The sequence below is a fragment of the Etheostoma cragini genome, chromosome 1, assembly GCF_013103735.1.
Source record: "Etheostoma cragini isolate CJK2018 chromosome 1, CSU_Ecrag_1.0, whole genome shotgun sequence".
Classification (NCBI taxonomy): domain Eukaryota; kingdom Metazoa; phylum Chordata; class Actinopteri; order Perciformes; family Percidae; genus Etheostoma; species Etheostoma cragini.
Genome location: NC_048407.1, coordinates 14,572,338 through 14,596,818, shown reverse-complemented (window position 1 = coordinate 14,596,818; position 24,481 = coordinate 14,572,338). Strand labels below are relative to the sequence as shown.

Below are 24,481 nucleotides of genomic sequence, written 5' to 3'. Positions count from 1 at the left end.
AATGTTTCTTTTTTCAAAAAGCAATAAAATCAACCCAAGGAACCACTTAAGTAAAGCCAGCCTCTTTGGAGACGCCAATTGACACCTTGCAAGAGCACTGCGAGCTACTGGTTGTGGTACTCCTTCAGGTCGGGGGTGGTGGCTGGTCCAGTTACCCGAGAACAGGTGACTGTGAGACGGGAACAGAGCTCGCAGTCAATCAAGCTTACGGCAAAAGCTCCGCGTGGAGCCTCCCCGGGACCATAAACCATCATCACATTGGATTGTATCAATAAAGGTATGAATAAAATTGTGTTCAATTATTTCGTTTATCATTTGTTCAGCACAATCAGATGTACAAAATAGTGTTTGTTTTTGTTAATCAGCCAATGAAAAGAACAATGGCTCAGTGTGAGACATCAGAGCATACAGGAGTGCCTGCGGCACAATCCTACTTATTACTAATGATCAAAACACCAATCAGAAAACACACACAAGACAAACAGGAACAAAGAAGACAATGAGAGTGAAACAAACAAGTAAATAACTTTAGAAAAAAGACAATGCGCCATGGCAGCATGTAACACCCACTGTCTGCAAACAATCAGGGAAGCTTTGGTGTTCTTATCTGTTGCGAGCATTGATCAGACAGGAGATATAAAACGGGGCGAGAGCAGGTCTATGTAGGAGTGTGACTGAGTGAGTGAGTGAGTGAGTGTGTGTGTGTGTGTGTGTGTGTTTTCTGACTGCTTTGGAAAGTTATTTTAAAAGACAGTAGACTTGCTAGAATAAATATTCTAGCAAGAAATTATACTTAAATATTCACCACAAATGACATGATTTCATAACACCAGCAACAACAACAAACTCAGAAAAAAAATCTATTCTCCCACTGAATTCTTTTGTGTGGCAAGAAATGTGTTTTGTACGGAGCCCCCAAAGTGTCACGGCAAGAATTTATTTGGAACTTAATAAATTTTGCGTTACCTCGCATTATTTTACATTTCCTTCCAATAGGTTTTTCCATTTGGCTTTCATTCCTTTTGCCCCATGTCAATTTCCTATTAGCAAGTGCAATGCCCTAGTATAAATAACATATTGTACTTTGAATTGGGCATTATAATAATAATAATATTAATAATGCATTTTATTTAACAGCGCCTATCTGAGCCCTCAAGGACGCTTTACAGACAATAAAAAGACAGATACAGGAAACAGAAAAGTGTAAGCAGTTATAACAAAACAAAACAAAACAAAAAACAAAGCAAAATGTCCTGCTCAATGGGCATATTAATACTCTAAGTTCTATGATTATAATGTCTTTAACGTATAACAAGATAAAATCCAATGTCAGAGGGGTTGCATGTGGTGGTGAACAGATAACTATCAGGGAATCTACTTTGCTTCATAGTGCTTCACCTCATTTTTCGGTCACACTTTACTTTACGGTATGAGACGTTTCAAATTAGGTAAAAAAATGAATATGTTCTTTATTAGACAATAAACAAACAGTTATAATGGTAATAAACACCATAACAATTAATTAAAAAACACATGAAATCAAACATAATAATAAGAAAGAATGTTGAAAAACACAAGATGCTACTTTTGCTAAAAGAAAAGAGACTTTGATGAGTTCAGCTAACCGGATATCTCTTTCATAAAAAAGCATAATGTGGTATATATGGTCATACTGTAGCAGCTTGCATTGTTTTTAGCTGATTAAATGCCAGCAAATGTACAGCACAGTATAAAAACTCACAGGTCTGTGCTGCGCATAAACAAACTGGCAATTAAATAATTCAGGAAAATGTTTTTTTTTTTACGTTGACCATACGTTAGCAAATGTGTTTTCTTGTTAGAAATGCCATTGTGATGGGTTGATGTATGGGTTTTGGCAGACACCTGCTGTGCCCTATTACTGGTACTGTGTAGCCTTCATATCAACAGACCACCTGCACTTCATCTTTTAGAGGTACAGCGCACCAGACCATACTGGCCTAGTTCCACCCCTGATTATAGAACTTTAACACAGATGAATATGAACATGCCTAACGAACATTATTTCACCAAAATGTGTAATAGTGAGATGATCCATCCAGAAATAGACATATGGCTCAGAACGAATAGATGGAGAAAAGTATTGCATGGTAAAGCAAAAAACATTGCGAGGTAATGCAAAAGTAGTTTTCACACGTTAAGGCACAAACAAATTACAAGTGTACCTGCTGTATGAGGGTACAGGACAGGGACGTAAGCAAGGTATTCATTACAGAAACACCAGCCCAGCTTGAGAGTTCTGCCTTAGTAAAAACAACATGTCACATTAGACACAGACCCCAGCAGAAGCAGTTATGCAATCTTACTGAGGAAATCACTTCTGTTTTCAAAGTTCTAACAAGCAAAATTTGCTTGTAAGACAATTGGTGCAAATGTAACTGATCCTTAATAATCATTTTTTAAATAAATGACAAAACAAAAACATGACTTATTAGTTCCTGAATGTCGGTTACTTGTTAGTCTAACTACAGTGTATTGTACAGTTTCTCACCTTGCTTTGAATTAATTATTGTTAATTGTGGTGTAGTTAACATATTCATAAAGACAATCACTTCATCAAGACATGCCATTCGCTACCCTCCAAACTAGGTGAGGCGGTGAGGCTACACCATCAACTGCAAACCTGGGAAAATACTGTCGTCTGAGGAGTATTTGTGTCTGTAGGTTAAATAAAATCAATCCATTCCCTGACACGAGCAGACACCACTCATCACAGTGCTACAGAAAACAAAAAAAAATCAGCTGAAGACATAATCTTTGCAATCAACTCCGCCTCCCACAATGCAGCAAACGGAAAACATGGCATATGAAAGTTAGGTAATGAAGATACATCATGGGGGAGAGAGAGAGTACACTAATTTTTGGCATGAGTTAAAAAATGTTTGTCCTAAAACATTGTTCGTAAAACATCCATTACTACAATTACAGTAGTCACTTCAGTGATGATAGGCTATGGCTCTGAGCACAAATCTGATTTTGTTGCACTGATTTCATATCTGCCAAAACACTTGGCGCGAAGGCAGAGCTTACATTGTTATTGGAATTGGTTGAGCCTGGACATAATCAGACATCTCTAAACCCAGAAGGAAGACACCAGAAGAAGAACCAGCTTACATATCCAGTAGGATCATAGGGTATTACCCTACGGTACAGCATACACACAGTTAACACTATTCTGAAACAATAATCTTGTTCAGCTAATGGATGATGATAAAAAGCATAAACGCTTTACTTTGGCTAACACTAATATTAATGCCAAATTCACCAGGATGGCAAAGTGTTTGATAAGGAAGCCTTAATTTTCCAAGGTGTATTTTGCCAATAAGCATATTAAAGATGAGTGTGTAGATTAAGGGGGATATACTGTAAATACAGAAATTGACTATATCGTTCATATTTGTAGTACTTCACATTTTTTTGTGGTGGACCATTATGAATTATAAAGAATGGAATGTTATAATTAAGGGGAACACAGACAGAGTGTGTGAGTGTGTGTAGCTAAAGATCTACAGTACAGCTAGCTTGCCAAAGAGCTAATGTGAAACAAAACATGTCTGTTCGGTGGCCGTAGACGTAGCACAGGTAATTACTACCGAATTAATTACATACAGATCATAACAAGACAGTTCATCATTATTGTCAGGTATATCTCTTGTTCTAGTGGAATGAGAAATATGCATGTGATGCATTTTAAATGTGCAGTCTAAACGTGCATAAATAAAGATTAGCAGGTTAGCTAGCAATGTTAGCTAGCCACTAGCTTCACTTGTATGCAACACACCCAGCGTATGGTGCTTGCATACAGTCAATTAAATCTTGTGAGGCTGTGTGTACCAACATGTATTACATGTACATCGTTTTCCATGGATATTAGCTCCTGGCACTAACATTAAAAAAATGTACATACAAGCATTTTTTAGAACACAATGTATATTGAATGTCTATTGCTTCAGAGACGCCACTGAGGAAAAATTGTAATACGTTTTTATATAGATTATATATAGTATAGTGCGTGTTGCACTTTGAAAAACTCGGCAATGTGGATGCTGTTTTTCTCCTAATTTTGAAACTTCACTGTATATGAATTACTTTAGTCACAACTAAACAACTGGAGAAGATTATGAAATGATTTAGCCACTGATACCGTTTTTGAATACAGACCATGTCTTCACTGAATATGATGTTGGAGGTTTCAAATGACATGCTTTCTCCCTAATTTAAGGATTAGCTACAAATATCCATTTCTGAATGGAACTGGGTTGTAATCACCTAGGTCTAACCCAAATAATTGTTTGAGGAGGTGTGCACACACACACACAGGCTGTTAAAGGTACCTGTAACACAAGCAGTGCAATCAACACAGACACCTACTGGAACAGGCTGCTGTGTGGCACTGGATAGTGACTACTAATGGTTCATTGCCATAGGTGGGGGGAGGAGAACAAGGAGTATTGCTACTGTAGTCCACTCAGTATGTACACAGCCACTGCTGTGAATAAAGTATAGAGTAAAAGTATAGAATATAGAGAGAAAGAAGAAAACAAAGCAAAAGAAACAGGAACACTATGGAAAGAATTAACATTTTTCTCTTCCATCAACAACCTCTTGACATGCGGCATAAGGAGTGTGACATGGTTAATGCCTCTTGACATTCACAAGTACATTCAAATGTAAAGATGTGATCATTTGTATGCGTTCCACACTCACTTCCTACTATACATCAAATGTTTTGCTCACCATAGCAACAGGAAAAGACACCTAGTGCCTAGAACCCAATTTTAGCTCATGAATCCTTTATATCCAAATACCTGGATCTTATTATAACCTGATAAGATGGCCTGTTTGAAACCAACTGTACCCAAGACACAGACAGGCATGTATAGACGAACCTCATGATGTCTCCTCCTTTGGCTTTTGTTTCAAAATACAGGCCTTTCAAACAAGAGGACTGTGACATATCCTGACAACATCTCCCTTGTTACTATTCCACTTTTCTCCTCTTCTCACCCACTTTCTGTCATGCAAAAAGTGTTTTAGTGGCGAATGGACAAAGCACATTTGGGGCTTTGGCATTGTCTATTCGGCTAATGTATATACTGAACAACAAGCAGAACAGTATTTTTCCTCCGTCGGCAGCTGTAAGTAAGAAACTGGTTGTAAAATTGATTGCTATATATCAACATCGATCTTAACTCCCCAAGATAGGGGTGGAACGGTTCATGTATTCGGAGTGAACCAAATCAGTACGGACATCACTGTTCGGCACATGAATTCACATGTATTTAATACAGAATACACAATATAAAAATAAATAAAACTTGCATGCAAGAAACTGATATTATGGGTAACTAATGTTATGCACTACTGTTAGATACGCGGGTTCTCCAGGGACCCCTAATCTGCAGCCCTGCCTTAGCTCTAAAGCTCTGATTGGTGCACCGTACGTAGCCGAGCTTCGCCTACGTATGCAGTTTCAGTGAGTCAGACATAGCAGCACTAAGTGTTGCCACCTTAGCAACTTTGTTGCTGGATTTAGCGACTTTTCAGATCCCCTTAGAGATTTTTTTTTTTAAAGCAACTGCCGACATATCTAGCGACTTTCTGTAGTAAAGAGTAAAGACAGAGACTTTCTGTAGAAAAGACGCCAGTATTGTCGAGTGAGCATACAAGGTATTTCTCTCTTGTGGCTGCCAAAACAGTCTTCTGTTCTTTGACTGAGGAAGATCACTACTAAAACAATACTCAGGCTTACTTTTGAACTTACTATCATAGGCTTGATTTCCAACTGACAAAACAACATCCTATCCACATCGTATGAGCTTTCAGGGAATATTCAGTACATTATAGCTGTGATAGGCTTATTAAATACCAACAGGCAAGTATTGCCTAAAAGTGTCTGTGTTGATAGAGCCTCCTGGGTGTGTTATTATTCTCTTACTACTGTACTCACTACTGAACTCCACAGAAAATGGCTACTAACATTTGAAAACTGCAATGTTGTCTTCCCTTCACAATGTGGCCAATTAAGGGTAGCAGGGAAACATGAGATTTTCTGTTAAGAGAGCTCTAACTGAGTGAGTTAGTGTGTGCAAGTGTCAGAGAGAAAGCGAGAGAAGCAAAAAAATTTCAAATACAGTGTTTGAAGGAAGCAATATCTTGAGAGAAAAGACAGTTATAAGTTGAAGTTTCTAAGTTTAGTTTATTTAAAGGATATACTATTAGGAGGAAAAGGTCAGATACAGTATATGAGCTTTTTGTTGTGCTTATATACTGTATTTAAATGAGGAAGGTGGAGGATCTGTTGGGCGTACGCTTTAGAATAGTTTCACCACCAAGAGAGAGAGAGAGCGAGAGAGAGAGAGAGAGAGAGAGAGAATTTGACAATTAAAAACACGCTTCAGAAAATGAAACTGCAGGTGTTTTCAATCTTTTGTAATCTTTTCTTGCCAATAAAACATGCATTTGTGATGTACATAATGAACAATATGAAAAGCCAATTAACACTGAAGGTTGTACAACATAAAAAATGTGTTGTTTTGTCTGACCAACAGTTCAAAACATACATAATGAATTTACAATTAAATTAAATGAAGAAGCCCCTTCTTGTCTCAGAGAAGTTGGAAGCAAAGAACATTTCTTTTTCACTTATAAGCCTAACAGCCATTTTTTGTGTTGGTCACCCTGCTGATCAAATGGGGGTTAAAACTTGGAATGCAGATAATGTATTGTATGCATTGATATTTCTGGTATTCCAGTGGGCCTGTGTGTGGGCAGCTGGCTGTATGTCCAACTGATTAACTGAGTGACTGAAACAGAAGGAGAAAATACTGCAAAAGGGAAAGAGAGAGAAAGGGGGAGGGAGGGAGGGACAGTGAGAGAGCAATGCCTCAGATGCATGTATATAGCCTGCCAGTTTGGCTTCGGTGGACAGTGACCTTGTTTGCATGATTAGTAGAGCCACTGGGGCGTGATTGGCCCCGTTACATCATTCTCCCTTTCTCCTCTTCCTTCCTGTCATCTCTTATTTATCAATGTTATTCTCGTTCACTATCCTTTCCCTTCATAATTGAAAGCAGTTTGACCAATTGTTCAATGTTTTTCCCCCATTTATATAACTTGTCTTTTTCCAGGTGGTGAAATCAATACCATCTATAAAAAGCATGGACAAAAAAGAAAGGTAATAGGAAGGTAGAGAAAAAGGCAAAAAATATTCACAAAAATGTATCTGATGTACAAACAGGAAACAACCAACATTAAACTACTCTCTTTGTGTACCAGCATTGTTGTGCTTACATATCTAAATGTTGCAGGTGGACAATCTGCTGGCCACATGCTTTAGAATAAGTTACACCAACAAGTGAATTCTTTATTTGCTACGTCAACACTCTTCATCATAGCATTTTTAGAATACTGAATCTACTGGGCTTGATCTCATACTGTAAATTATATCAGATGATGTTAAGTATCTTGGAATTTAAAGTGGTGTTAGAAGGTGTTGTCTTACTATCAGTTCTAACTGATAAAAAACAAATACCAGATGCTTGACTGGTATGTTTCAGAGCTGTGCTAGGGGGCTCAGAGTGGACTAAGATTCCACCAGTAAGCTGTGCCAAAAAGTGCAGAGCCAACAAAACACAAGTTAATGGTGTCAGAAAAGGGTTAAAGCCCCCTGCTCACTGACACATAGGTGAGGGTGGGAGAGAGCCCTGAACTTACTCAATTGTCTCTGCACTCCATCTGATTCCTTATGCGGACCATTGTATTTTTGTCAAATTAAGAAGTTTAGATTTTGTCTAACTACTACAACTTTCCCAACATTACTTACATATTCTTGAAATAACAACTCAGTTCAAATATGTTTGTCTTAAAATATTATGCCAATACTGTAAAGATTTCTCCCTTTGTATCGTTTTGTTTATGACCAGTGACCTTCATATTAAAAAAAAATCTACATTAAAAACATTTCTTCTCAGTCCTTGTATATTGTTTTATGTTAAACATAACAGACATCCTGAAATTGAAAGGGAACAGCTGAAGTAATGATTTGAGATGGGTTGACATAGACAGAGTCAGGTGAACACATTTGAATGACAGGGGCAAAATGGTGCTTGACGGCCTACCAGTTAGGGAGTCACTTCTGTCAACAAGGTAATAGGAGCAGGTTGGAGGGGAAATTTTGTGTGTGTGTGTGTGTGCGTGCATGCGTGCGTGCGTACGTGCGCAAGAGAGTGTGTGTGAATGCATGAAAGAGAGCAGATAAAGAGGATGAGTGAGAGAGTGACAGATTGCTGATGCATTCATGAAAGAAAAAAATAATCATGAAACGCATCAATGACGTAGGTAACCACAATGTGGAGGCTTTTGTTGCTAAGACTACGATGTGCACCATTAGGATTAATAATTTTTTTGCCACACAACATCACAAACAACAGTCTCATTCACTGATGCAGTAAGAGATGTCACAAAGTGGGCTGAGAGGAGCAGGGTAAAAAAGACACAGCAAGGTGTCAGACTTTGAAGTGAAAAGTGGACAGGGCTAATGAACAGAGCGGAGTGTGTCTTATTCATGTGATCATACTTGATGTAGGACTGAGTGCACAAGTGTGATGCATTTACATAAAAATAGAGAAAAGCCAATCCGAAGCTTTAGGGGTGGGAATTAACGGTCAGTACTGTTAGAGTACCAGCCAAAAGATTCAAAACTGTCAGGCACCGTGGGGTGTCAATGAATGCTAGGTCAGATTCTTGTTTGCTTAATCTTTCCATTATTTTTTTGACTAACATTGAGATACTGACATGGAAATCCATGCTGAAAAATAAATCATTGTTTATTAAAATGAACTGCGTTATAGCATTACATGTGATGTCAAATAAAAATGAATTTCAAGCAGCTATAACCAATATTTTTTATTATAATAACGTTTCAAGTCACAACGTAAAAACAATGTGCCTTTTTCCCTGAAAAAGCTCTGAAAACCTACTATACATTGCCTGCTGAGCACCAAACAGCAGACAGATTAGGTGAGAGACTAGCTGGTAAACATAGTTGAGCATTTAACAAAAAAAAAAAGACAACACCTCTTTTTAAGGATTTGGCAAAGACCACACCAAAAGCAAAAAGTCAAAGCGAGTAAATAATTTCCAGGTTTGCCTAAAACAAAACTAAAAATGAATAATAATGACAATGTAATTGCTGGATGTTTAAATATGCTACTGTTTGCTAACAAGTCTCCATTATCAACTTAAAAGGTGATGCTATGTAAATGTTGTGTTATAGCTTGTTATTGCTGCCCCCAAGTGGCAAATAAATGTATTGTGCATTGAACCGTAGAACCGTGTATAACAATTTGACCACTCTATTTATGATGCAGTATTATTCCATTCAAAGGTGGCAAGGATAATAGTGAATAATCATCAGGGCTTGGTAGTCCACTTAATGCAACCTAAATGACATTCACTCTTGCCTCTACTATTTTATAGATTGGCTACTTGGTATAAAGAATACTTCTGTGGTTAAGAAGTTAATGAAATACGGAAGAAGAGGATGAATTATCATGTGACATCAATTTCTAGCCTTTCTGTGAAATGCAAGTAGAGTTATCTCTTTCTCCCTCTCTTTTACACACACACACACACACACACACACACGTTACATATCCACCATAGGCTACTAATAACCACAAACGAACATTTGGAAGCTTTATATATTAAATATGGGAGGAGCGTGATGCATAGACACATTGTCAGATGATTTCACAATGTAAAAAGAGCGTGTGCTGTTCTTGTCCCTATATTTTTCTCTATTGCCAGCAACTTGATCCTACTCCATCCCAGTGAGAATAATGGATTAATGACTACTTCCATATTATTCATGACAACCAAGCAGTTTCAAACCCTGTGATCTTAAGTGTCAAACAATTACATTTTGTTCACAGCCTCCTACATATTAGCCTACACGTACTGGACAGGCTATCAATACAAAAAAGAACAGGGAGGCACAGATTACAACACCAACAGAGGAAGGGTGACTTAATTCTCATGAGTGTCCAGACTGCCTGCTGTGTGCCAAATGTTTAATGAACATCAGCTGGCAGACCATCATTAGTAAACTCTGGCCCACACCACTGTTTGATGATTAGCTACAACCCACGGGAATACACTGTCACAAACACACACTTTGAATCAATAGCTGCATAGAAACAAGACAGTGCTTTCACTATATCCAAAGTTAATAATGGGTACATTCCCAACCCAAACTGGTGAATAAAAGACATTTGTACATTTGTCTGTTTCTCTTATTTTCTCTTTAGAAGTAACCTTGTTATACCTCTTTATTCACTTCTTAGCATCTGGTTATTTCTCCTTTCTCATTATTTTTGTCTCCCAATTGTCAATTTTTCTTTCTCCTGACCCTCACATTTCAAATTTATTTTCATGTTTCCTTTCATTCTACCTCTAAAATACTATGTCTGTTATCTCCCTTCATTGTCATTATTTTGTTTGGAGACAGACAGCTACTAGTCAACCGTGAAAGCCAAACCAAGAAGCTTTATTTCTCAGCAAAGAGAAAGTAATCTCTTTTGCAGTAATAAATAACAGGAAAAGGGGACTCTAAGATACAAATAGGGCCGAGCTGCAAGAGGGTCATTTAAGTTCTATAAAATACTCAATTTGTAATTCATATAAGCATATACCGTAAGTCAACTTCATTGGCCATGTAAATAATGTCCTACTATTAATTTAGGTTATTTGTTTTCCACCGCCATGCTAGCAGATTTGTAAGGGATAAACCAATTGACAGACATCATCCCGGGAGCCATACTGCTAGCATGTCTATGATATAACGTACAACATTAACGCAAATACCACATATTATCAAAGTTTAACCAAGTTGTGTTTAGTGAATACTTGCTACGCAATAGCAGGAGGCTTTCCTACAGTGTGTGACAAAGCACTTCAAAGGGAAACAAATGTGTATTGTAGAGAGAAAAAGCTAAAAGAAGCTCCATTTCTAACGGAATTGTTCGATTTTTTATGTACTTGTAAACATGGCTGTTAATGCCAAGCCTAGACCCAATAGCTAACAAAATGATTCTGCCTGTAAGTTTAACGCCTAAAGCCATCAAATCCCTCGTCCCAACCATAACAGTTTAGCTCACTAGCCAACAGTTATCCATAAATACAAACGTGGTAAATTGTATTTATGGGCCTGTACCTCCTTCATAGGCTCTCATACAGATCAGTGCTCTCTCACCCACATGGATCATTCAGTGATTATCCAAATACAATTAGATGACACATGAAGAGACTTAAGTGTGAATGGCGACATAGTCTTACAGCCAGTCCCATCATGATTAAGTAACTAGTGTGTTCAATTAAGATACAGAGCTTACAGTACGTTATACTCTAGCTTTCACTATCATAAACATTTACAGATTATTATTTTTTTTAACACTTGTCCCATTGATGAAGCTCAAAAGACTATTATATAATAGATAAATATATGGGAACTCCCTGGTATTAGCAGGTATTCACTATAACATGCAGTCGAAGAAATGTGCTTGAAGTTGCATCAGTTTACAAAGGATAAAAATTTAAGAAACGGGTGTGAAAATCAGTGATGGAAAAACAGCGTTAAAAAAAAATGGTGTTAGTTTTTTCAGTAACGAGTTATCTAATTGATTGCTCTTCCCATCTTAATGGGAAGAGCATCTAAATGCCGTTACTGTTTTTTCATCTGACCAACTAGATCTCTGAGCCAAGAAGCAAATACTTTTTTACTGTTCTTCCTTGGTTAGTGGGCCGCGCACGAGACAAGAGCATAAATGCTGACGATTGGCTGAGGTTGAGTAAAATTTCACGGTGAGCAAATCAGAGGTAGAGTTGTGTGGGTATTGTAAATTAGTTTGCTCAACACTGGTGAATATTCAGATGAGATGATCACCTGTTATTCCCAAAGCTACAGTTTTTAAATAATTTTACATCATGCATTAAGTCTTGTCAATTCAAGGTCCTTTGATATTAAACATGATGATGAACATGATCTTTTCACAGCGTGCTTTGTAAATGATTTCACTCTGGTTTCAAAATAAAATAAAAAGGTACAACAAACAGCTATTTGGTTGTTTTAAATGTACAGATAAAATAATAAAACTGATGTAACTTGTTGGGATTTTATTGATTCCCAGCAACCTGAAGGCTAGCTGTAGTCTCGTGCTGAAGTCGTGGGGATAGTTGTGTGCAGATCGGAGTGTGGTGTGTGAAGAGGGAAGATTGGAGGTGTTCACAAGGGAAGATGCTCGGAGTGGGAATAACGACAATACAGCTAGCCTTCTCTAACGCTATCCCTGTGAAAGCCACAGCCATTTGCCCTGTTTCCATGTAGTGTCATAGTCACAGATATGGTCACAACCACTGCAGTGCTCAATTACCCAATTTTTTAAGGGCGAAAATACACTAATATTTCTGTCGCAAAAAGGAGGACATAGCCAGACCGCCGGGCTCTCCGTAGATTGCTGTCGGCAGCGGGGGGTGAGGAAGGCGGCGGAAGAAGAAGCTAAGATGCCGGTTGGGCTTACAAGCCTGGCTAAGGATAGTACCACACTATACACTGACAGCAAAGTCTCCTAGTCACCAATGCCATCCATCACACACAAATTGGATTAGCTACTTCTATACACAGAAGTGCTGCGTGATGATTATAACCGAAGCCTGGCTGAACCGGGCTAAACCCGCTAATCCCACACGGCAGCTAGTAGCTAGCAGGGCGACCTAGCTGCTGGCAGGACCGAGACAAACAATGTCTGAGTTAAAAATGCATCTTGATGTCACGTAAGGGCCCCATTTTATGTGGCACAGACAATTTTAATTGCATTTTGTGTCTGTGAAGAGGCACAAAGTCACTCTTTACAACATGCCCCCACAACTGGCGTTTCAGCTAACTGGGAGCTCTGGATGTAGCTGCAGCAACTAGCACAGATTCTGGTTGTTGTTGTTTCCCCCTTTCAACAGTACTTGGATACTTATAGCGATCGAGATTCCCATACAAATTGGTCAGAATTCACCTTTAAGCAAAGCTCTTTGGGGCTCCCTATGTTTCTGATTAGAACTGTAATAGTTTAACCAGATGTTTTCATTGGTAACAAAAACAATGCTAACTGTAACTTTTAATACACCACTTAAACCTTAACTTTTTTTGGGCTTTCTAATGCCTCCATTACTGACCATCATTTTTCTTCCTTTTTTATATCTTCCAATCTTATACATTTCTTTCTATTTTCTAAGTATAGAATTTCTTCATCTTCACTCTTGTTCCAACTCCACCACCTCATATTGTGTGCGCACACACGCACACGCACGCACGCGCACACACACCCACACCCAGCTTAGCTTTGTGCGTAAAAAACTCAGCAAGAAAATAATATCTGGGCTCAGGATTAGGGATCAAGCTGTCCTGAGAGTAAAACACCAGTGGCCACTAAATGACAAAAAAGCCACATTTACTTGACATCAACCCCATCCCTTAAAGGTGAACCTCTAACAAAGAAAATGCAGTTAGTTTGAAATATATTAGTCCGTTGGTTTCTATTGGTTTTGAGGTGCATTTAATTTCCTTTATGTAGCTACAGAGTGAGAGCTCATCGCTATTACGCTGCTTGTCTTGTGCATGTTGCTGGAACTGAAGCTGGGACCTGACCAGCATACGAGTAAGCCACCGTTTTTCTTAGTGGCACATTAACGAGATGTTCCCTTTTTCATGTTTGGTGCCATTATGTGAGATATTTCTCTCTGACAGTCTCACTCTCTTTCTATTTAATGAGCCCTCATGAGAGACTGTTCCCACACATTGTAACCATGTATATGTAAAAGAATGCACGGACCTGTTATACAGAGTGCATTGCATACTAGTAATCCTATACAAAAATGGGAAAAAGCTGTAGATGCATGTACTATTAGGGGAGTAAAGATTCACCGATACAAATCGATATCCGGTTGTGTTATCACAGACACGGCTACATTGATACACAGACTCTTGCACTGGTCCAAGTGGACCGAGAACAGGCTGATGGCCTGGTTCTAACGTTACAAATCGGGTGCATGAAGCTTTGCTGTCATTTAACGAAGCGGCTGCGGCAAAAGCCTCATCGTTTGTCTGATGGCAGGGATCAGCCAATCAGTGTCTTTGTTTGGGTTTGCTGAAAAAACGTGCCGACTAGAATGCGATGTTCAGTTTTTGGGGTTAGCGGCAAAAGCGGCTGAGAGGAATGCATCACAGTCTGTGAGTCATTCAATCATGTATGCGTTCATAAACATGTGAGACTGGTATGAATGTATATAGATATGTATTTGGGTGTGTTAAGTTTATATTGTTGTTTATATGTTCTAACATGTTTAGTTCAGTGTCTATGTTCCTTGTGGCCCACCACGTTAACATTCCTGGCTGTTTATGAAAAGTCTTAAAGTAGTAATTACACAACTCTGCAGCGCCATCTGTTCTACTGAACTCAATTCACTCTCTCTCCCCAAGCAACAGTCATGGGAACCAAGTAAACAGGGCGAGTACTACTTGTCACTCAATCTTAGGCAAAGTGACAAACCGCACGAAGCCGTGACATGAAATCTGCACTCACACGGGTCTCGGGAAATATGATGTTATCCAGTTTATTGGATAATAGCATTGTGGACACCGAATTTGATGAATTTACTGTTTATCAGACCCCAGATGAGACAGGAAGCTAACAGTAGCAAACGCTGGGATCCCCCTGCTTCCCCGCTGCAGGAGACGCTGTATTCCTCCGACAAGCTGTGTTAACGTGAAGGCTACTGTTTTCTCTGTGTAAAATGAGCGGTGACGTTAAATCCGCAGTTTCAGGTAAACTTCCTACGGTATCGACTATTTGCTGGATGGTTTCAAGGCAACAGTCGGTAGCTAACATTAGCATATAACCCTGGTGACAGCGACGTTAATGTTCATATTTTGGCACAGTGTTTCTGACCATAGTGGGCAAAGTGACTGAAAGTGTGATGTGAGATGCCAAAAAGAAAAACTACACACTGTTTTCAAGTAACATTAATATTTGACGCGCATAGAATTAGCTTATTTTCATTTGTAACTGGAAATGAATGTGTGGAAATTAAACAAATTACTGTATCAGGTTGAATCGAAATGCACCGAATCGTTTCAACATCAAACTAAATTACACTAAATCATTTCATATTAAAATCTATAACCCCTGAAATGTACCGTAGCCTATGTATCTAGATACGTATCGGATCGTCCTCTAAGGGAGAGATGCACACCTCTAAAATATATATATATATACATATACATACATATAAAAGGTTATATTTACTATAGTTTGGCTTGGGCGGTATCTACTTTTTCATACCTTCCTGACAATTAATCGCAGAGCTGCCAACTTTTCCAAAAACCTTGGAGTGAGATTTTGGGGGGCAAACCATATTTTGCCACGTACAAAGCAATTTCTTTGGCTCTTTCAGCATAATTATACTTCAGGGTTTAAATTGGGATTTGTTATATGTGGGGGGATGGGGCTCTCCCTAGGGGGGTCTGGGGGTATGCCCCCCCAGAAAATTATTTTGAAAAATAAACCATTAAATTGTACTTTCTGGGGAGTTTTGTGCTAAAAAAACGGAGAAATCAAGTCTTACATGATATGTGCAAAACTATAGGGTTAAGAGCCTTTGTGTTGTTGTAGTATCAACAGGTATTAGGGCATTTAGCATTTACATTATTAACTTCTTATGATATAAGAACTGACCCAGACAATGTGCCACACATAATGAGCCACATGAAGAGCATATGTCAGCCACAGCTGAGAAGATCTGGGTCTGTGGGGAACAGGTCCAGGACCCAAAGTTAAATTAATGTTTAGGGATCAACTACTACCACTGAAATTCTAAAGAATGAGAACCACTGTTTTGCATAAATTCTAATCCTTTAACCTTTGTGCCAATGTTCAGTAATGTTTGGCCCTCATCCTCTGTGCCCCACTTACTGTATTTACCTTTTTGGGAAAATAAAGACTATTTGTTCATTTTATAAAACATTAAATGAATTATTTACAGTTACATTTAGAGATGCACCGAGGTTAGAGAAGCACAATAGTGGCCCATCGTTGCAGTATCGTATATGTAGTATAGTATGTATAGGCCTAGTATAGCTCAGATCTGCTTTATCAGATTCCTGCTCATGTTAACAACTTTATGCACATTCAAAATATAACTCCTCCCATCTCTGTTGTCCGAAATTTGGAGAGTTGTAATATAGTCTGCTGTGCATGTCATTGCTCCGCTGCTATGGTGGATCTCAAACAGACACAGAGGCCCATTTGGGTCTCTGGTCTCTGACAAAGTTTCGAGGAGGCCTTACGCTGCGCATTATCGGAGGACTACACGGATGCAACGCGTCACTGCCCACAGCAGAGCGGGTCCACCAGCCGCGCTGCTCACCTATATTGTTACAGAGCGAGTGGACACGAAGCGACGGACGGTCTGTGATACTCAGAGCTCGTACCTGAAGCCAGGGAAATGCACTTGGGATGGCTCGTGAAAAAAATGTTTTCAGTTTGCGACAACTCGAAACTTCCACAGACAGGGAGCGCTCTTGAACCCCCTCACAGTCTCTGAAAGCACAACTAATCGATCACGAGGGGCTCAACAGGTAGATCTACAGATAAACTCATCTTTCAGAAATTTGACTGACCGGGTTGACACTTCAGCGTGAGAAATCTGGGGTGTGGCGTGTGAGCGTGTGAAACCAGTCAAATGCATGTGTCTCACGGCCAATGCGTGAGAGTTGGCAGCCCTGTAATCGGGGTGCACGGCATAAGACATTATTTGTGTAAAACACAAAACAATAAAGAAACCAAAGCCGAGCTGCATTCACTATAATGATGATGGACCACCTTACAGGTCAGCCCACACTCACAAACTTTACAAACAACCTATGCACTTAGTTGAACTTAGTTGAACGGTCATATGCTGAGGGCAAAATGCAGCAACAAAAGAACCAGAGACTACAGCACAATTAGAAGGTGTTCAAGTAGACTTAAAACAAACGTAAAAAATGCTAAATTGAAGCTACTAAGGTACAGTATTCTTTTAACGAGATACGGCAGAACAATCATCTTGACAGAACCAGTAATCCTTGATGACAAGTAAGATGAGTAACGGAAAAAGGAGAAAGCCATTATCCAATTAATCTGCTCTTGGAGAACATTCTCTATTTCTGGCTGGGAAGGGACAAAGTAGAGCAAATTTGCATAGTGGTGGCACACTATGAAAACTGTGTTTTCTGTGTTAATAGTCCTTCCTTAGTGCATCTGTTTGGCATTTTATGTTGTGGCTGTTTACTCTGCAGTTAAGCATGTTACATACAGGAACACAGTATTTACATAACACACTAAGACATTGTCAGAGCTAAATAGAACAGAAGTACAGTATATTGAGGAGTTACAGCACTTTGTACATGTTCAGGCTCCAGTGTCATTATTTTGCTCCAGTATAAGTTAAGTAATAATTCATTACATTTATATAGCACTTTATTAAAAACACTTACAGCGCTTCAGGGGGAGGACTGCTCTCTAACAGCACCAATGTGTAACAGCCACCTGGCAAACTTGCGATGCCAGACGCTCACCCCACATCAGCTTGTTAGAGAGTGAGGGGAACATATTTTTAGTGGTGGGAAAAAAACATGTACACGGGAAGAACATGCAAACTTCACACAAAGGCCCGGGATGACCAGGGTTTGAACCTGCTACCTTCTTGCTGTGAGGCACTAACCATCGGGCCATCGGAAGTTGTAACTAAGCACTTCACAGCTACTAGATGCCTCTAAGCTTAGTAGTATTTTGTATACAACGCAAACAATGATTGCATAAAAAAAAACAAAAAACTTTTCTTTCACTAATAACGTCATCAGAATAAAACATGTCTAACACAGCTCTTACCTTATCACATCCAGTGGAGTCCTGAATTTTTGTCCTGGAAGTGTGCATCATAAAGCAACATTATGAGCACATGGACTTTGTTTAATAAGAATTGTTGATCAGATTAATAACATTTTGAAAGCAAAACCACCTGTAATATACAACTTGCAATATCAATATAATGATATAATAGATGCTGCACAATCAGCACGTTAAAGACTGCCGTTCATTTCTGTTGGATATTTACTGTGAAAACTTTAAACTGCCAGTAGCTCACCATCAATTTACCAATGGACTTGTTACAGTTACAATCAATCGCTATGTCTTTTTTTCACATTTACCTGAAGATCTGTACTCCATAGAATGAAATTTTTATTGATTTTTATTTCTTCCTCAAAAACAAAGTTGACAGCCTTTCACGGTTCACAGCCTTTCATGGTTCAGCTTACTGCTGCTATGTTCCTGTGTTAGCTGTTCTTGGATGGCAAAGAGCAAATGATACCAACCTCCCTCTACTGTCTTCTATCTGACAAAACAGCCTGACAAATTAGCTTGTGCCGGCAAAGACCTTTCAAATAGGTCTGTAATTAAAGAGCAAGACCTCATCATAAACTAACAGTGCGGTGTGAATTAGTAAGGAATAAAAAAGTAAATCGTCCATAATTATATTCTGGAGGCTCAACACAGTTTGGTTACTTTGCATCAGTGGGTGTGTGTTCATGAGAGACGAAAGGCAAAATGCCTGTATGTCAAAGTACGAGTGAAAAGAGATCACCCATGAAATCTGCTTATCTGTGAATTTGGAATTTAGAGGTACTCAGCTAATCTGACATTTTGTTGTGTTTACAAGTATTCATGGACAACTAATCTGTCGATGTGGTTTGGGAGGAGGAGAAAGGGTGTTTGGATGTGGGATGGTTGAAGCAGATTGACAGACGCCAACAAGGCACTGTTCTCACATAATCTGTATATGAAACAGAGGGCTTCTATCGACAGTGTGATACCTTGCAGGTTTTGTGTCACTTACGGTTTGATTCAGCCTCTGTGCCTACATACGGTACTATCGCCATGACAACCATGTTGGCCCTGGGTTTGGAGAGCTGGTGATCCAGTAAGCTTAGTACTGACAGTAGTGGCGGAAGAGAGGAGAGAGGCTTTGATTGATGAGCAAAGCTGCCTACCTCAGGCTCTACTTGGCTCCGACAGGGACAAACCAGCAGTCTGCTGCGCCTGCTACTGACATTTGTTATAAATCATTGGCAATTTCATCAGTCGAGAGAGAGACAGAGAAAGCCACAGAGAGAGAGAGAGAGGGATGAGAGTGAAAAAAAAGAGAAATAGACACCTGTCTCTTAACATTGTTTACTCCATTTGTTTTTTTACTTTGAGCTCAGCATCCCTGTCCCTTCCCCTTTTCAATCTCCCTCTTGGCCTTCCTCTATGCCAATCCAGAAATACAGATCAGCTTTGCTGTACAAAACCCTATCACAAAGTTTAAAGTCAGGATGGCTTCACTCAAAAGAATTGTGCTGTAACTCATCTTAAAGGGGCAGTTCACCCATATTACAAAAGACATTTTTCCATTCACGCCAACTAATAATAAGCCATGCAGACAGTTTCAGTTTCATCCTCTGGGATTTGGGATCGGTCTGAAATTCCCGCTGCTACACCAATATAATAAATATAACTTTATTTGTGCGCAACTTAGCCCACTTGACCTTGTGACCCTTGAGAGGAATGACTAAGTGGAAGTAAATTTCTATTAAATAAAACTGGTTGTTGGTTCAATGAGGCCCGTTAGTCTGTATGTGTGTGTGTTGAATTATTTGAGGCTCGAAAAAACCTTCTACTCAAGATTTCCTGGCGAGGGTTGTCCATACATTACAGAAATACAGTATGTATAGATTTATGACGTAAAGTAATGTTGAGAATACACTAAATGTTCAACAACGTACCTATTTATGTTGGAGCTGATACATGTGTGCTAGATGCACACACTATACGAGAAAAACCATGATTTATCAGTCCAGACAACTTAGTGAGATTATTTTCCCACTGCAGACATTGTGACCATTTACAGTACATTTGTGCAGGTCAGATACAAGTGATTGTATTCTTGATCCTAATGTTTTCAAATATGTTTGCATTTACTGGCAAAAGACCCACAGCAGTCTTGAGTGCTCCTGACAGACACAGGTGGAAAAGCTGAACTAAATCTAAAAAGGGCTGCAATTAATGATGATTTTCCTTAATCTGCCAATTTCTTTTCTTGATTAATCCATAGACAGCTCTACATCTAGACAGTAATATAGTATATAAATAATGTAAAAAGCAAAGCGTAACAATTAACAGTCTACGTAGGGGCTTCCTGGACTTCACAATTCCAACATCAAGCTACTTCAATCACTCTTTTCCAAACACACAATCCATAATGCTCCGGAGCCATTTCTTCAAATCTTGTCTTTCATTTTCTGCACAAATGAGTTCAGAGGCCAAAAACCCTTAAAAATCAGCCACTTTTCACTTCTCTTTGTTTGTGCAAAACATGTACCTAGCTTTCTTACAACCAAAATCCATGTCTAGAACCTATAGTATGGGACCACTATTTCAACTACATTGTATGGGGTGATCACTATATGTTAGTGAGAGCAAGATAGCGATTCAAGGGTTTGACAACCGGGGAAGTATGTGCTTGGCTTAAAGCTATGCCTCGAGCTGGAGGGGTAAAAGATGAAGTCTATAATACTGCTTCCCCTCCATGACAAACTAGTAAAAAAACAGCAAGGGAATAGTTGAAAGTGTTCCATAAAGACACAACACATTACATACACAAACAGTCTCCAGGCAGATACACCTCCATGTTTTTATATCTCTATTCTTCCCTCCACCTCTTTCTCTTTCTCTGTGTCTATCCACCACCTCTACAATTTTGATAAAATCAGAGGTGAGTTGGTCTGTAGTCATTGCTTGTTGATTTTTATTTATCTCTGTTTGGACCTGAAAGTGGATCACTTAAGCATACTAAAGTGGATGTCAATTTCTTTACCCCCTTTCATCAAAGTATGAATCCTTCACAGTCTTGGGAATGGGGACAAAACAAAATGATAAGTAAGATCCAAACCAGTCATCTACAGAGCCAGTGAGAACTGTCAATGTGTGAAGTTGAATTTGCACATCAAAAGCGCAGTGGTTTAACGTTAAGTGTTTCATTATTTAATTCCACTACTCTTACAGGAGAAGATCAGAGACTTTTCTCTTTCCCTGATCTATTTTGGTGCCCATCATTTTGCCCCTCTCTAACACCTGAGACAGATAATTATCCATTAAAAAAGGAAAAATGTTACATTTAGTCATTTCTTTCCAGGCAAGATGTTTTTAAATGTGACACAGCGGAGTGACAAGCTTGAAGGCCAATGATTATAGTAATTAGCTAGAAAATGCCATCAAGTCACCACGAATAGTTTTAGCTCTCGCTGGCTTTTATATATTTATTTTAGAAGAAACAGTCCCTTTTGAAGTTGAACTCTTTACAATGTTCTCTTTTCAAACTTAAACACACCCATGATTCATTTATCCACAGTGACTTCACGTGGCTATTTTTCACAGGCACCCGTTGACTAGTCTTTGCATGTTTCATGAAACGATATAGGATCATCTTTTAGTTCTGCCCGTCTTTCTCACATATAGAGGCTTTCGCATAATAACTCACCTCACTGATAAATCACGTCCCCTCTGCTGTAGCCCAAACACCTTACATTGTCAGAGCTCAGGCTCGGCTTGCTGGAGAGGCTGATGGATGATTTACAGGCAGCCAGCCTCTTCTCTCTAAACCCTTCCTTGGTGGATAAACCTTGTTCATTAACCCTCTCACACATCTGAGCCCATGGCAGGACAGCCTAACACTTGTCTATGTAGTAAGAAGAGAACAATAAGGAAAGGTGTTAAGGGGCACTTTAAGAGTGTGTGTTCTTGCAGGGCAAATAAGGGTAATGGTACTCTCTTCTTAAAGCTTTCCAGTGTAGTCTAGTCGCCGAGCTGAAAATCCTTGCTTACTCCCGAGGACCTGCTGTAAGAGCCAGCCTTCTCTGTCCTTTTCCCTTAACTGTAATCCTGAAATGGTTGAATCCTAAAATAGTTTTTTAAGGTTGGTATAAAGCTGTAACTCCAAATGTCTACAAAATACTATACTGTATGTAGTTGGTGTAGCTATAACATGGACTTTGCCATATCTGATGTCCTCATCAAAACTGTTTCTTATGTCGGGGCTACGCTGCCTACAGAGATACATTGTTTGAAATTCCATCTCATAATCTGTAAGGTTAGGGGAAAAAACAATCTTTCCAATGCTTGCTTTAAAGTGAATGAAAGGATCTAACCATGTATAAAAAAATATACCAGTTAATAGCAAAGTTGATTCCACTGTGCAAAAAACAGCAACAAATAAACAAACATTAACATGGGGGGGGGGAGGTCCTGCTAAAACAAGCTCTAAAGTTAGCTAATGTCAGCTATCAGAGCTAAAGTTACGCTGTGAACGACAGCGGCAGAGAGACAGACTTTACTTTTGGTTGGTGAGCTCCGTTACTGTTGTTACAGTAAGGCCACAGGCTGACTGGTCAAGCTGTCATGCACAGCAATGAAGATAAAGCACTCTGTTTTTTCTGTGCTGGCAGGCGTTCTTCTTCAGCAATTAGCAACAGACTAGAACACTTGTAGGCGTATACTGCCCCCATCAGGGCCGGAAGAACTGCATCCCCTGGTACCTACGGTACTGTACAGAAACAAGTTTCATCATGTTTCAAAATGTTGGTACCAACTTGGTACCAAAGTAGCACGTCTCGAGTCATTCTTGGTCTAGTGTTGCCATAGTGCTACTGTAGGACCACTGTACAGTGACACACACGTAAGTCACCCATTGGTTTGTGGACTGCTGTTTTAAAGCCTTAATTTTGGCGATACTGGCGTAACAATCTTGTTGCAACCAGATGTGACTATGTTAGACTAGAGTATGTAACTGGGGAGGGTGACAAGTTTCAACCTCTCTGAAGTCATCTAGCAAAGTTTTACTGCCGCCTTCAAAACGCATGTACTGCAGAACAGAACATTAATAACACCAGCGGTAGCTAGATAGCTTGGTTAGCAGAAGGCTCAATCAGGCATTTCTATGCAACCCAGTTAAATTTGTTGAGGTGAAGACACACAGTGAGAGGCAACGTTCAAGATTAAAACAAAGACAACAGCCAAAAACAAGTTAAAGGGTATCCTTAATGTACACAGTGCCATGGTTAGCATTGCTAAGCCTATGTCACGATTGACAGGTGGTGTGTAGTCACACTCTAAAGCATCATCTGCTTTATTGTCTATTTTAAAATAAATGGGACTATAATTTACAAAATGAACCTCATGCTGTATTAACAGAAGACTTTAAAGTAGTGATTGAGGCCATAAACATTATGAACATGTTTATTGAAGTAATGAATCAAGTAAAATGATCAAGGAAATTAGATAGCTTGCAGGTTTAAGGCACTACCGCGTTGGCTTCACTCTTTAAGCCCGGAAGCTTCTTCCATTATCAGTATATGATGTAAATCCGACTGAAGGGGTGTCACGTGTTCAATTGATCAAATTAGCAACCCCTAGCAATTACTGCAGGCATTTCAACAATCACGTAATATCCCTTTGAATGGAAGTGTAACTTCTCGTCCTCTGATCAGAAAGAACTTGAACATGCTAAATGTGCCCTTTGGACTTTTGTCCATGAAAGCCTATAGCCATGCTGTGTAAATAATTAGCGTTTGCTATGACCAAAGTATCTAATTTATTCACTTCTGACCCAAACCAAAGGCTATATTCAAAATAAGCAAAGGACATGAGGCAAAATTTAAGTGGGTAACAGCTTCATATGCATGTCTTTATTTGTGCTTTTGAAGAAAATGAAATGACTTAGTTCTGGCAAAATTTTGAATCTCCCCTCTATATGTGCAACAACAGCAGAAATGGCCTTACAAACGGAACTCAAAGTGAGAGTAATGAGGTACACAAAACAACAAAGCAAAAACAGCCAACTAAATCCCAACCTCCCAACTCAACCTGCTCTGTGTTGGTGCCAGTATCAGAACATTTTATACTGAAGAAGCAAATAAGCAATTTCCCACTATTTTAGCTTGCAAATATGATGTGCATTATATCAAAACAAATGTTATAAATAATTGAGTTTGGCTTGAGATGTTCCTGCATGTTGAATAAAATCTGTGTGGGCAGCCTGTGCGGAAAACGCAGAACTATCTGTGAAATACATTTAGACATCCTCTTTCCTCTTTGTCCGACATTGTAATTACCATTCACACTAGCCAGGCTAATTACCTCCCTATTTAGAAAAATAATCAGGTTTGTACACAAATCAAGACTAGCCACGACACCACAGCCTGACAACCAAAACAATAATCAAATCTACTGGCCGTAGCTATTATGTTTTTTCCATTTAATCA

General features: G+C 39.1%; 1 protein-coding gene and 1 long non-coding RNA gene across 8 annotated transcripts in view; both read right to left on the bottom strand.

Moving 5' to 3' along the window:
* The window catches only part of LOC117942269 (protein diaphanous homolog 3-like), a 166,691-nt gene that overhangs the window by 13,653 nt on the left and 128,557 nt on the right, over positions 1–24,481 (bottom strand). The gene's annotated exons all lie outside the window — the stretch shown is intronic.
* On the bottom strand, positions 14,200–23,320 carry LOC117942779. Its single transcript, XR_004656220.1, has 3 exons — positions 23,310–23,320; positions 19,339–19,342; positions 14,200–14,251 (listed from the first exon to the last, which is right to left on the bottom strand). It is a non-coding gene; the product is annotated as an uncharacterized LOC117942779 (long non-coding RNA).